Here is a 12990-nt window from a genome sequence, read left to right on the forward strand (position 1 = left end):
ATGCCTACGAGGTGGAGTGCGTAAAATTGGAAGCAAGGAATAGTGAGTACATAATGAAGAATAATTTTATTTGTAAAGAAGAAGATATGATAAAAGTTTTAAATTGCCCTGAAGAATATAAATCAATAGTCGTTTCCATATTGCAGCAACACAAGGGACTTGTCAATAAAGAAAATAGAATTGCACAAAATTATATCCATAGTATAAAAGTTAAAGAAGAAAAAGATTTTAAAACAAAATCATACCCAATACCATATAAATACAGAGAAGAAGTAAACAGAACGATTAATAATATGTTAGAAGATGGAATCATTGAGAAGGCAGATACACGTTTTATAAACCCTATAGTAGTAGTGCGTAAAAGATCAGGTGAAATCAGGTTATGTTTGGATGCAAGGAATATTAACAAGATCACTGAAAAGCAATTTGAAGCACCAATGAGTATAGATGGAATACTAGGAAGAATTACAGGAATGTCATTTTTCACTAAAATTGATTTACAGCATAGCTTTTGGTTAATACCTCTAGAAAGAAAAAGTAGACAGTATACAGGATTTCAGATAGATGGAGTAGTATATCAATTCAAAGTAGTACCATTTGGACTTCAATCATCTTGCAGTGCTCTATGTAGATGTCTTCATGATATTTTGGATCAATATGAACATTTTGTAATTCACTACATTGATGATATATTAATTTTTTCTAAAACGGCTGAAGATCATGAGAAACACCTAAAAATTATAATCAACAGATTAGACAAAGTTAGACTAAAAATAAATCAAGAAAAATGTACATTTCTTCAAAAAGAAGTAATATATCTAGGTTATAAACTTAATACTAAGGGAATAGAAATGGATCCAGAACGGACACAGGTCATTCAGGAATATAAAACACCACACAATTTAAGAACTTTAAGAGGATTTATTGGAATAATTAATTATTATAAAAGGATGATACCAGATCTAAGTATAAAAGAAATTCCATTACTTGAACTACTGAGAAAAGGTGTAAAATGGAGATGGGATCAGAGAAGAGAACTAGCATTCCAAGAAATCAAAAACATTTTTCTGTCAAATTTAAAAATATACTATCCTGACTACACACAGCCATTCATATTAAGAACAGATGCATCCATAGAAAGATTATCAGGGGTATTATTACAAATACATGATGGGGTCGAATACCCAATACAATTCATTTCAAGAATTACAAAGCCACATGAAAAGGGTTACTCAGTTTCAGAATTAGAACTAGCAAGTATTATACACTGTGTCACAAAATTAAGATTTTATTTGTTGGGTAATGAATTTACAATAGAAACAGATCACCAAGCTTTAACATCTATATTATATAACAAATATGGAAACAGTAGAATACATAGGTGGAGTCTAATATTGAGTGAATACTCCTTTGAAATCAAATACATTTCTGGAAAATCCAATATAGTGGCAGATGCTTTATCAAGGTTAGAAAATACATCACAAAAAGTGCAGCGAACAATAAAAATTGGATTAAATCAGTTAGTAGAAAGCACTGGATTATATTCTAAAGAAGAAATCATAAGAGATCAGATCAATTTGAGTGAAAAACAAAAAGTCCTTAAGAAAGATGGGGTTTATTATAAAATAATAAATGGCATAGAAGTATATGTAATAACTAGAACTTTAGCAAGGAAAATATTGAAAAATTTACATAATAATTACATGCATATTGGTTCAAGAAAGCTATGGATGCTATTTAGGGACAATTATTTTGCAAAGAATGACATAAGTATAGCAAAGGCAATTACTACCCAATGCCAAATATGTCAAATAAACAAAGAAAAGAATTTCAAAAACCAGAACACATATAGATCTAATGTTGTATATGAAAAACTAAATACAGTGTCCATGGATTTTATCTCAAATTTAGTTCCAAGTCCAACAGGAAAAAAGCATATACTAGTGATAGTTGATTTATATACAAAATTTATTAAACTATATCCCTGCTCAAGAACAAATGTTAAAACATTGAAATTATATATTAATCAATTTTTCGAAGAAATAGGACCATTTAGAAATTGCATAATAGATAATGCTACATATTTTAACAACCAAAAATTTCGGGCATTTTGTGAGAGAAAGGGAATCAACATTCATTTTACAAGTATCAGACATCCTCAGGCAAATCCTGCAGAAAGATATATTAAAGAAGTTATAAAATATTTAAGAATAGTGTGCCAGAATCAACATGAAACGTGGCAGCAACATATACCACAAGTAGAATATTTTTTAAATAATACACATAATTTAAATACAGAGGAAGTACCAGAGTATTTAATGTTTGGCCATATAGGAAACAGAAAATGGATTAGTGAATATAATCAGGATATGTTAGAACAAGTAATGCAGAAAGTGAATAACCGAATTAGGAGGAAAGCTGAAAAATATATCAGAAGACAAAATCGAAAAATAAAAAAACCAATCACATTTTAAAAAGGAGACAAAGTGTTAATTCGTTCACTTAGAAAGACTAATGTTAAAGAAAACCGTTTTAAGAAATTACAACCAATGTTTGAAGGTCCATACAGAATTGAAAATCAGAATGGACTAAATAGTTATGTGTTAATAGATGCAGAGAATAGACTAAGAGGCATGTTTCATATCAACGACATCTTTAAGTATTATGAAGAGAATGAATAATGTTTTCTATACTTTTAACACTAATTTTAACAACACAAACAGTTCACTGATATATCCATTTTATTCAATAAACTTGATTTGTTAGATAGATGGTAGATTTCTTTGTTATGAATCAATTTGACATCATACTTGATGATTTTGTACATATGGAAATTATTTGTGCCCTAAAAATCATAATTTGGGGTTAGATACTAAATAGATTTTATAAATGATTTGCTAAAAATGTCTTTCTAATATAATAAAGTGTAAAACTTACCAATTCATATGGATGAAAGCCTGTTGAATTGAAGGAATTCCTAGATTTTGTCTATAAATAAACTTAACACAATATGGACACTTAGATTATCTTTATTCATTGTAATTGTAAAATATAAACACAAAAACTTCCATTTGACATGACAGTTTGACATAGACAGGGAACAGGGATGTATTTAATAGAACAATTAAAAAAAATTTGAATTATTAAATTTATATTTACTAAGGTATGAGAAAATTAATATTTAAAAAAATAATAAGTAAATTATTTATTTTAAAATTTAATTTTGGGGTATTGATATGATTGGTGTTTATAGAAATTAATTTATAAGTTACACATTAGATAATATTAGATATTAAATTTGGTTATTTTAATAAGTTATATACTAGAGAATTTTATAAAAATATATTTATGTGAGGGCATTTTTAAGAAATTAGCATATAAAAAGTATTTTTTTATATAATTATAATGTTGTAAATATATTTAAGTGAGCCATGTGACTAGGCAACCAGATATACATACTCTGAAGTGACATTTAAGAAATGGTTGTGAATATAAAGTAGGGTTATAATAATAAAATGTGTAGTTTATTAAATTAGAATGTTAAGTTAATGATTTAAGTGTATATTCCGATCTGAAAAGCCTAAATGTCAACAAAATTATCAATAGAAAATTAACGAATTCTCCAGAATGCAGAATTTGACCTTTGTTTACGGTCGAACATTCGAGAATTATGGTTATGTCTGTGGATGGAACATATACTGTTTCCAGAAAATTCAGACATGTGTTTAATGGAATAAATCGAACATGATTTCTTACCAGATGGTTCTGGAAGATTGAAAAGATATAAATACCCGTGATTTGGATTCAAGAGGGAGTTTAGTAAGAAAGTCCATTCAGTTAGTCAATCAGTTATGAGTTTTTTAGTATGAAAATTAGTTAGAGGCAGTCAATCAGTTACAATTGTTTAATATAGTGAGTTAAATCAATATTAAGAAACAGTATAAAGAAAATAATATTGAAGATTAAAAATTATGTTATGTATAAATGATGATAATGGAAGAAGTATTAATTGAATATTAAAATTAAATGATATTTTGGTGATTGGATATTGATATATTGAAAAGAAGAATAAAAATAAATGCTGTTTGCTGGTTTGCTTGGTGGTTTATAAATGCTGGTGAAGAAAAATATCTTAAATTGGTGGAAGCTAATAATTGGAAAAAGTAATTTCACAAAAACAAGGATAACCGAAGCTGAGAAGAAGACATTTGAGTGGTGATTATAATCTATATAGTGGAAAACAGTTCATTTAGGCATTCAGTGACAGAAAGGTACAAAATTTTGTTAATATAATTTAGTTAGTATCATAACAATTTCAATTTTGTAGATAGTTTGTTTAAATTTTACATTGTCTATAGAATTTAATTAGTTTCATAAGAATTTCAATTTAAAGATAGTTTATTTTAAATTTACATTGGCTAGGTTAGACATATATGTGTGTTTTATAATAGATATAATAAAGATAATTTAAAAAAGTACTTACAAACTAATTCTTTGAGAACCGCGATAAAAACCCTATATATTATATTATTAAAAATACTCATTGCTCATCATTCAAACAAACAATACATCATAACAATATATATATATATATATATATATATATATATATATATATATATATATATATATATATATATATATCGGAAAGGAGTAAACAGTTATAACCCGTTAAAATGATGGTACTCGTAAAATATCGCCACGGAAAAATTGGAGGGGTGAACTACAAAAATATTATTTATACTTATTAGCTACTTATATTTATTAAATGTAATTATAATAAAATGAATCATTTTGTTGAAAGGAAAAACTATAAAATTAAATAAAATAAAGGTATTTTAATAATTTATAATTATTATGATGTATTTTTATAAATAATATACACTTTGAATAAAATTTAAATATTTCTTTAACTTTTTTATGGAAAAATTTAATTCGTTTATTTTTCCGAGATTTTCCGAAAGATGAAAATAGCACAATAATTATTATTTTGTTGAGCTATCCCAGTTTAAAAAAACAATAAAAAGTTATAACTCGTTAAAATAATGGTACTCGTAAAATACCGTCACAGAAAAGTGGAAGGGAGAACTGTCCGCTGCAGTATCTCAGCTTGTTTCTGGTTATTGGTCATAGAAGGTTCCGTTTTTTTGCAAAGTGTGCTTTTTCACCAGCTTTTCATTGAGCCTACTTACAACCGTGTGACATAAAAAAATATTAATAAGTTAATATAAAAAGTCAAGACTTTTTTAAACTGTTTTTTAGTAACAAATTTAATAAAATGTTTTTTTAAAACGTTTTTTAAAAGATTTTTTAATAAACTTTATAAATACAGCCTCAAAGAACCGATTGCGATTTACAAAATACCTCTAGCGTGACTGTTTGGGCAAGTACAGTTGTTTAAATAGTCGCTCTTCGGGATAAACAAATTGAATAACTTATAAACTTTTTAGTCGATCTGTTTGAAATTTGTCTTTAATAACTTATTAACTACCACAATTTTGACCAGATATATTATATGCCATTATACAAAAAACAAAGTTATTAACATCTATAAATTAATACAAAAATTTCAAAACAAAGAACTTTTTATGTGTGTGTGTGTGGAAGGATAATGGCACGGAATCAAGTCCATTTGCCACAGAAAGTTGTATACAGAACTTTTCTTATAATATGAATACACAGTTGTGGGTTATGCTGCTTTAAATTTCTATTTTTACTTCTTTAATAAAATTTACTAGAAGGTCTAAAGTGTTTCTATTGGCAGTTAATAAAATGTGTGATAGATTTAATGGAAGAAAATATTTCATTTTAATTAGTTTACGAATTAAATCATCTGATTTTTTTACATGTTTTTTGCAACCGAAGAATATATGGTTGAGATCTCCGTAAGAGTTCTGATCACAACTACAGGCCGATGACCTAATGCCCAGCTTAGCAAGGTGCGATGGAAATCGCCCATGATTTGTTTTGAGTCGAAAAACACTTGCCGAAAAGAATTTTGACGTGGAATAATTGAAAATATATTGGGGTGGAGATGGTAGGGTTGGATGTATTTTAAAATACGTATTTTGTGAGTTCACTACAACGTTTTCCCACTGTCGTTCCCATTTTAACATTATTTTATTTTTAATCAAATTAGAGATGTCACGTATTGTACAAATATTACAATGAACTCCGTTTTGTACTGTCTCCTTGGCCAAACTATCAGCTTTTTCATTACCTAGTATACCTATATGGCCTTTGACCCATACAAATGTTATATTTAATTCTGCTATCAATTTTTTTAAATTGCATAATATAGGGCATTTCATTCTTTCAAATTGTATACTTTTTATTGACTCCAAGGCTGACTTAGAATCAGTTAGTATTACCCCCTCTCGTAAATTATTTGATATTAACCAAGTAATGTCCTTCAAAATTGCTATAAGTTCAGCAGTATATATGCTGCATATTGATGGCAATTTAAACATAAATGATTGTTTTGTATTTTGAATAAAAACTCCACAACCAACTCCGTGTTTTGTTTTAGATCCATCTGTATATATAAATATCTTATTGACTAATCCATCCAATATGGATTTTAAAAGGGTATGTTTTATATGATCATATTCTGTATAATGGGGTATTATAACTCTGTGTGGTTTTATTAGTGATCTAAAGGGTATATTATACATAAGCAATTTTTTATTTTTACTAAAAGAAATGTGATAAGTATTAGTCTCAACAAAAGCTTCTGCAAGTGGGGGAGAATTTTTTAGTTTCCAATAGCGGTTTGTTAGGTCTTCTTTTGCAATATCACTTAATTTGTTGATCATGTTTGACTCAAGGGATTTTAGTTTTAAAAGATATTTTTGTGATAACCGTTGCCGGCGTAAGTCCAAAGGTAACTCATTACACTCTGCCAGTATTGCTTTCACCGGTGATGATACCATCCCACCGATGCAAGTTCTAAGACATTTATATTGAACTCTGTTTATTTTGTTTAGATTGGTATTACAAGAGGATCCGTATAAACAACATCCATAGTCAATGATAGAACGCACGTAGGCTCTATAAAATAATAAAGCTATACCAGGAGCTGCACCCCAACTTCGATTTGTTACACACCTAAGTAGATTGTAGCCTTTCTCACATTTTTTTATTAAGTGACTTATGTGGCTCGACCATAGTAACTTGGTGTCAACAATAATACCTAAATACTTAAACTCTTTAACTACCGACAGGGTACGTCCACACAGAGTTAATCTCTCTGGAGCACGTAGTCTATGCCTGGTAAAAAACATGATAGAGCATTTTTCTGTTGAAAGTGTCATGCCTGTTTCTTCTGTCCATATACTTACCTTATGCATAATATTCTCAAGAGCTCCCGTGCATGCTTCATAACTATTTTGGATGGTGTATATACATATATCATCTGCATATTGTATGCAATTTACGGAGTTATGAAATAGTGAATGAATATTGGCAGAATATATATTAAATAGTATAGGGCTAAGTACTGATCCCTGTGGTAACCCATTGTTATGATTTTATTTCAATGCTTTCTTTATTTAATTTATAATGTCTTTATTAATTTATTATATTGTTCTTATTCTAGTTTATTAAAAAGCACGATAATTTATATAAGTTTATTAACCACTAATTAATACATAATTTATTTTAGGCGAGCGTAACAACAATATCGCGAGCGCGAATCTTCTTTATTAACTGTCCCTCCATAACCAAAATTCCTCTATAAATATAAAGTCCTGTTATTCGAGAATGAAAACAGTTGTTTCTCGAAACACATCGAACATAGACCGCTGTTTTGCTGAAAGGCCTTCTAGACAGAGCGGCGAATTGTTCTCAGAACCGGTATGGTTAAATCGGCTTGTCTCCAGAAGGTTCGAATTGTTGTTTTTATTACAAAGGGGGACCCATCGTGTGTCAGGTAGGCATTACCAAAAAAATACGTGAATGAATGAAAATATTAGTAATAAATATATTTACGGTTTTGGGTCAGAATTTATCGTAACATTGCCCCCCTCTTAAAAGATTGTTCCTCCTGGAACCTTGTCGGGACTGGAACCGGAACGGTATGCTGGTATCGGCAACTGGACCCTCTTTTACAACTTCCAGTTGTATAAAAATGACAAGGGACGGTTTTCTCTCCGCACCAGTAACTATGCGGATTGCAACAGACTAACACCTGGACTTCGGTGTCTTTAAAGATCTCTTCCACCATATTTCGGATAACCCTCCAATCTAATTGGCGGCACTCCAACTTTGGCATGGCTAACTTTTGCACGTCGGACTCTAGTACGTGCTCTCTCAATTGAAGTAAGGCTTCCCATACATCTCGGTAGGTAGGTTGGTCACGGGCAGTGTCTTTTGTTACTAGGTAGAAAAGGTAACGTGATGCATCTTGGAGTTTCAAGGTTTTACCGGGAGCTGGCACCTGGCATTGCAGTTCTGCAACTCGACCAAACTTCCTTCGAAAGACGGATGCCAACCCTGGTGCGTCTTTGATACTGGCCGGGATGGTAAGGGCCAGCGAGTAGTCATCGGGGAGCGCGAGTAGATCTTGCTTTTCTTCAGTGGTAACACCATGTCTTGCTTTACCGGTACCTCCATAGGCACCCATGAATTCCTCAAACGTGAGGTCAGACACGTCTTGGACTTGGTTTACTTCCACTTCTTCATCTACGTCGTGGTCACCTTCGAAAGACGCCAGCCGGTTATGGTGTACTATCATCGGCTTTCCCCTCGGAATCTTGTTTATTCGGTAGATGACATCGTTGATCTTCTCCATGATGAGGTATGGACCTTCCCAAAACTGCTGCAATTTGGGAGAACAACCTTTCCGCTTCTTGGGATTATACAGCCAGACTTTGTCGTTCTTCTTAAAGCAACCCTTTTCGGCTTGTGTATCGTACCGTTTCTTCATTCGGTCGCTAGCGATCTGAAGGTGGGAACGGACCAACTCATGTACATCGTCCATTCTTCTTCGTAATTCGATCACATAATCTTCACCTACTACATCTTCTCCAGGTCGACACCCAAACTCTAGATCACAAGGTAGTCGCATTTCGCGTCCGAATAGGACTTTGGCTGGTGTCTGGCCTGTTGATTCGTTAACAGCAGATCTGTAGGCCATTGTGAAGAACGGAAGGTATTGGTCCCAGTCTCGCTGATGATCGGACACCATCTTTGTCAAATACTTGCCAACTGTCCTATTCATTCGTTCTACCATACCATCCGATTGCGGATGATACGCGGTAGTTCTTGTTTTCTTCATGCCTAGTCTATCACATATTCCTTGGAATAGATCGCTTTCGAAGTTCCTGCCTTGGTCACTATGGATCTCCAAAGGCACTCCAAATCGGCTGATATATTCTTGGATCAACTTATCTGCAACGGTGGCGGCCTTCTGGTCTGGAAGTGCGTAAATCTCGACCCACTTAGTGAAGTAATCCATTACTACCAGCATGTACTTGCCTCCCTTTTCACTTTCTGGAAATGGCCCAGCGATGTCCAAAGCTATTCTTTCAAACGGGCTTCCAACATTATATTGTCTCATAGGAGCTCTCCTTTTTCGGTAAGGCCCGTTACTCGTGGCACAAATAGTACATTTCTTACACCAGTCTTTTACATCGTCGGAACTGTTCATCCAATAAAACCGTTCCCGAATTCGCTGAAGGGTTTTCCTTACACCAAAATGCCCTCCCGATGGACTGTCGTGTAACTGACGAAGTACTTCGGCTATTCTGCTCTTTGGGATCACCAACTGTCTTCTCTTCTCTGAACCGTCATCATTTTCCAGGATTCGTTTGAGCAAGCCATCTTCGATGATAAATGAGTCCCACTGGGCCCAATACGTCTTAACTACTGAGCATAGGTTTGATATTTCCTGCCAAGGTGGTCGACGGTTTTCCTCTTTCCATTTTCGGATTTTCTGTATAACTGGATCTCTCTCTTGTTCTTCCCTTATCTTAGTAGGCGTCCAGTCGTCGTTGACAATCGTCGTTCTTAGCACTGCTGCTTCCTTGGATTCCGTTTTGTTGCAGTGGGAACACTCTGCTGGGCATGGCCTTCTGGAAAGAGAATCAGCGTTTCTGTGGCTAACTCCGGCCCGGTGCTCAATCTTAAAATCGTATTCTTGGAGTCGTTCGATCCACCTGGCTATCTGACCCTCTGGATTCTTAAACTGCATCAACCACTTAAGGGCGGCATGGTCGGTTCGGATTAGAAACTTTCTGCCATAGAGGTATTGGTAGAAGTGCTCTACTGATTTAACTACTGCTAGAAGTTCTCTTCTCGTGACGCAATAATTCCGCTCAGGTTTTGAAAGGACTTTACTAAAATATCCGAGGACTCGTTCCTGTCCTCCTTGAATCTGAGACAGCACTCCTCCAATTCCCACGTTACTTGCATCCGTATCTAAGATGAACTCTCCTTCTGGCAGTGGATACCCCAAAATTGGTGCTGTTATTAAATGCTTTTTCAACGTTTCAAAGGCATTTTGGCAGTCTATATCCCAGCGGTATTCTCTTGCTTCCTCTGTAAGTCGCGTTAATGGCTTAGCGATATCTGCAAACTTCTTAATAAACCTCCGGTAGTAAGTACATAGTCCAAGAAAACTTCTCACTTGATGTTTGTCAGTTGGTTTTGGCCATTCCTTAATGGAATCGATTTTTCCCTTATCCACGGCCACTCCTTCTTTACTGACTATATGACCCAGATAATTGACTTTACCTTGAAATAGCTGGCACTTCTTGGGGTTTAGCATCAATTGGGCAGCTTTAAGTCGATTAAAAACGTTTTCTAAATTCCTCAAATGATCTTCGAATGTCTCCCCCAAGACGATTATGTCATCTAAATAAACCAGGCATGTTTTCCAAGATAACCCTCTCAACACATTTTCCATAAGCCTCTCAAATGTCGCAGGAGCATTACAAAGTCCAAATGGCATAACGTTGAATTGCCACAATCCAGATCCTGTGGTGAAGGCTGTCTTTTCTTTATCGACTGGGTCCATTTCTACCTGCCAGTATCCAGACTTCAAATCTAAAGTAGAAAACAATTTACTTCCAGCCAATGTGTCCAATGTGTCATCGATCCGAGGCAGAGGATAACTATCTTTCTTGGTAACGTTGTTCAGCAAACGGTAATCCACACAGAACCTCGTCGTTCCGTCTTTCTTCTTAACCAGGACCACCGGAGAGACCCATGGACTCGTAGAAGGTTCTATGCTTATTTAATTTATAATGTCTTTATTAATTTATTATATTGTTCTTATTCTAGTTTATTAAAAAGCACGATAATTTATATAAGTTTATTAACCACTAATTAATACATAATTTATTTTAGGCGAGCGTAACAACAATATCGCGAGCGCGAATCTTCTTTATTAACTGTCCCTCCATAACCAAAATTCCTCTATAAATATAAAGTCCTGTTATTCGAGAATGAAAACAGTTGTTTCTCGAAACACATCGAACATAGACCGCTGTTTTGCTGAAAGGCCTTCTAGACAGAGCGGCGAATTGTTCTCAGAACCGGTATGGTTAAATCGGCTTGTCTCCAGAAGGTTCGAATTGTTGTTTTTATTACAAAGGGGGACCCATCGTGTGTCAGGTAGGCATTACCTAAAAAATACGTGAATGAATGAAAATATTAGTAATAAATATATTTACGGTTTTGGGTCAGAATTTATCGTAACACCATGATAAACTATCCTTGGACCATGTAACACATTTCTATGATCTCTAATATAGACATGTCTAGAAAAATATAGTTGCAATATATTTAGGGCAGACGTTTCACTAAGACCAATACTAATCATTTTTTGTTTAAGTATATTTATATTTACAGAGTCATAAGCGCCTTTTATATCTAGGAATAAACAAGCTAGATACTTGTTACCAGAAAAAGTAATTTGGATGTCATTTACTAAATGAGTTACTGCATCCAAAGTACCATATCCCCTTCTAAAACCATATTGAGTACTAGGTAAAATATTGTTATAATCTATGTACCACTCCAGTCTTGTTTTTATCATTCTTTCAAATGTTTTAGTTATACATGACATTAAAGATATAGGGCGATAAGAAGAAGGCATATTTTTATCTTTAGTTGGTTTTAAAATTAAACAAATGGTAATTTGTTTAAGTTGCTCGATATAGTTTGCATTCACCCACCAATCATTGTATATATTTATTATAAATTCTTTAGCAACTTAAGGGAGATTTTTAATAATGTCATATGTAACAAAATCATTACCCGGAGCAGTACATCTAGAGGTCTTAATTGCAGCTTCAAATTCCGTTGTATCAAAAGATGGATCCATATAGTGGCTGACAATGTTCTCTTTCGGTCCTTCAAGCATATTTGGGACAAAACTAGGTGCTACAATATCAAAGATTTGGTTTATTAGTTCTTCAGATATAGGATGTTTTTTAAAAGTTGAGTTTTTGTTAGATATTTTTTTTATAAAACTCCAAATTTTTGATATTGGGGTATTTTTATTTAATTTATTAATAAAATTTTTCCAGCATAATTGTTGTTTTTGTTTGAAAAGTAATTTAGCTTTGGCCTGAATATGCTTGAATTTGAGATAATTTTCGTAATTCGTAGTATTTTTATATTGCAGATATGCATCTTTCCTATTATTAACAATTAAGGTGCATTCATTATCCCACCAAATAGGATTTGGAGGTTTTTTACTTTTACCTGAACGAGATTTCATTGACTTAGAAGCTGCATCATTTATTATTTTCATGAAAAATTCAAAGGAATTATTATTGCTGTTATTGTTATAAATTTGTGTTTCAATTAGGTTTTGAAAAAGTGTCCAGTCAGCTGAGGATTCAATCCATTTTCTAGAGGATGTTTTGTTAGTGGGGATATATTCCCGAGATATATTAATATGGATAGGGAGATGGTCGGAACCAAGTGTATCATTTAGAGGATTCCATTCTGAGTAACTTAAAAGACTAGGTGAGATAAAAG

The 12990-nt window shown here is 32.9% G+C and overlaps 1 protein-coding gene across 1 annotated transcript in view; it reads left to right on the forward strand.

The window, feature by feature from the left end:
- Zir (dedicator of cytokinesis) overlaps positions 1-12990 on the forward strand; it is a 92391-nt gene that overhangs the window by 69907 nt on the left and 9494 nt on the right. The gene's annotated exons all lie outside the window — the stretch shown is intronic.

The sequence above is a fragment of the Diabrotica undecimpunctata genome, chromosome 1, assembly GCF_040954645.1.
Source record: "Diabrotica undecimpunctata isolate CICGRU chromosome 1, icDiaUnde3, whole genome shotgun sequence".
Classification (NCBI taxonomy): Eukaryota; Metazoa; Arthropoda; class Insecta; order Coleoptera; family Chrysomelidae; genus Diabrotica; species Diabrotica undecimpunctata.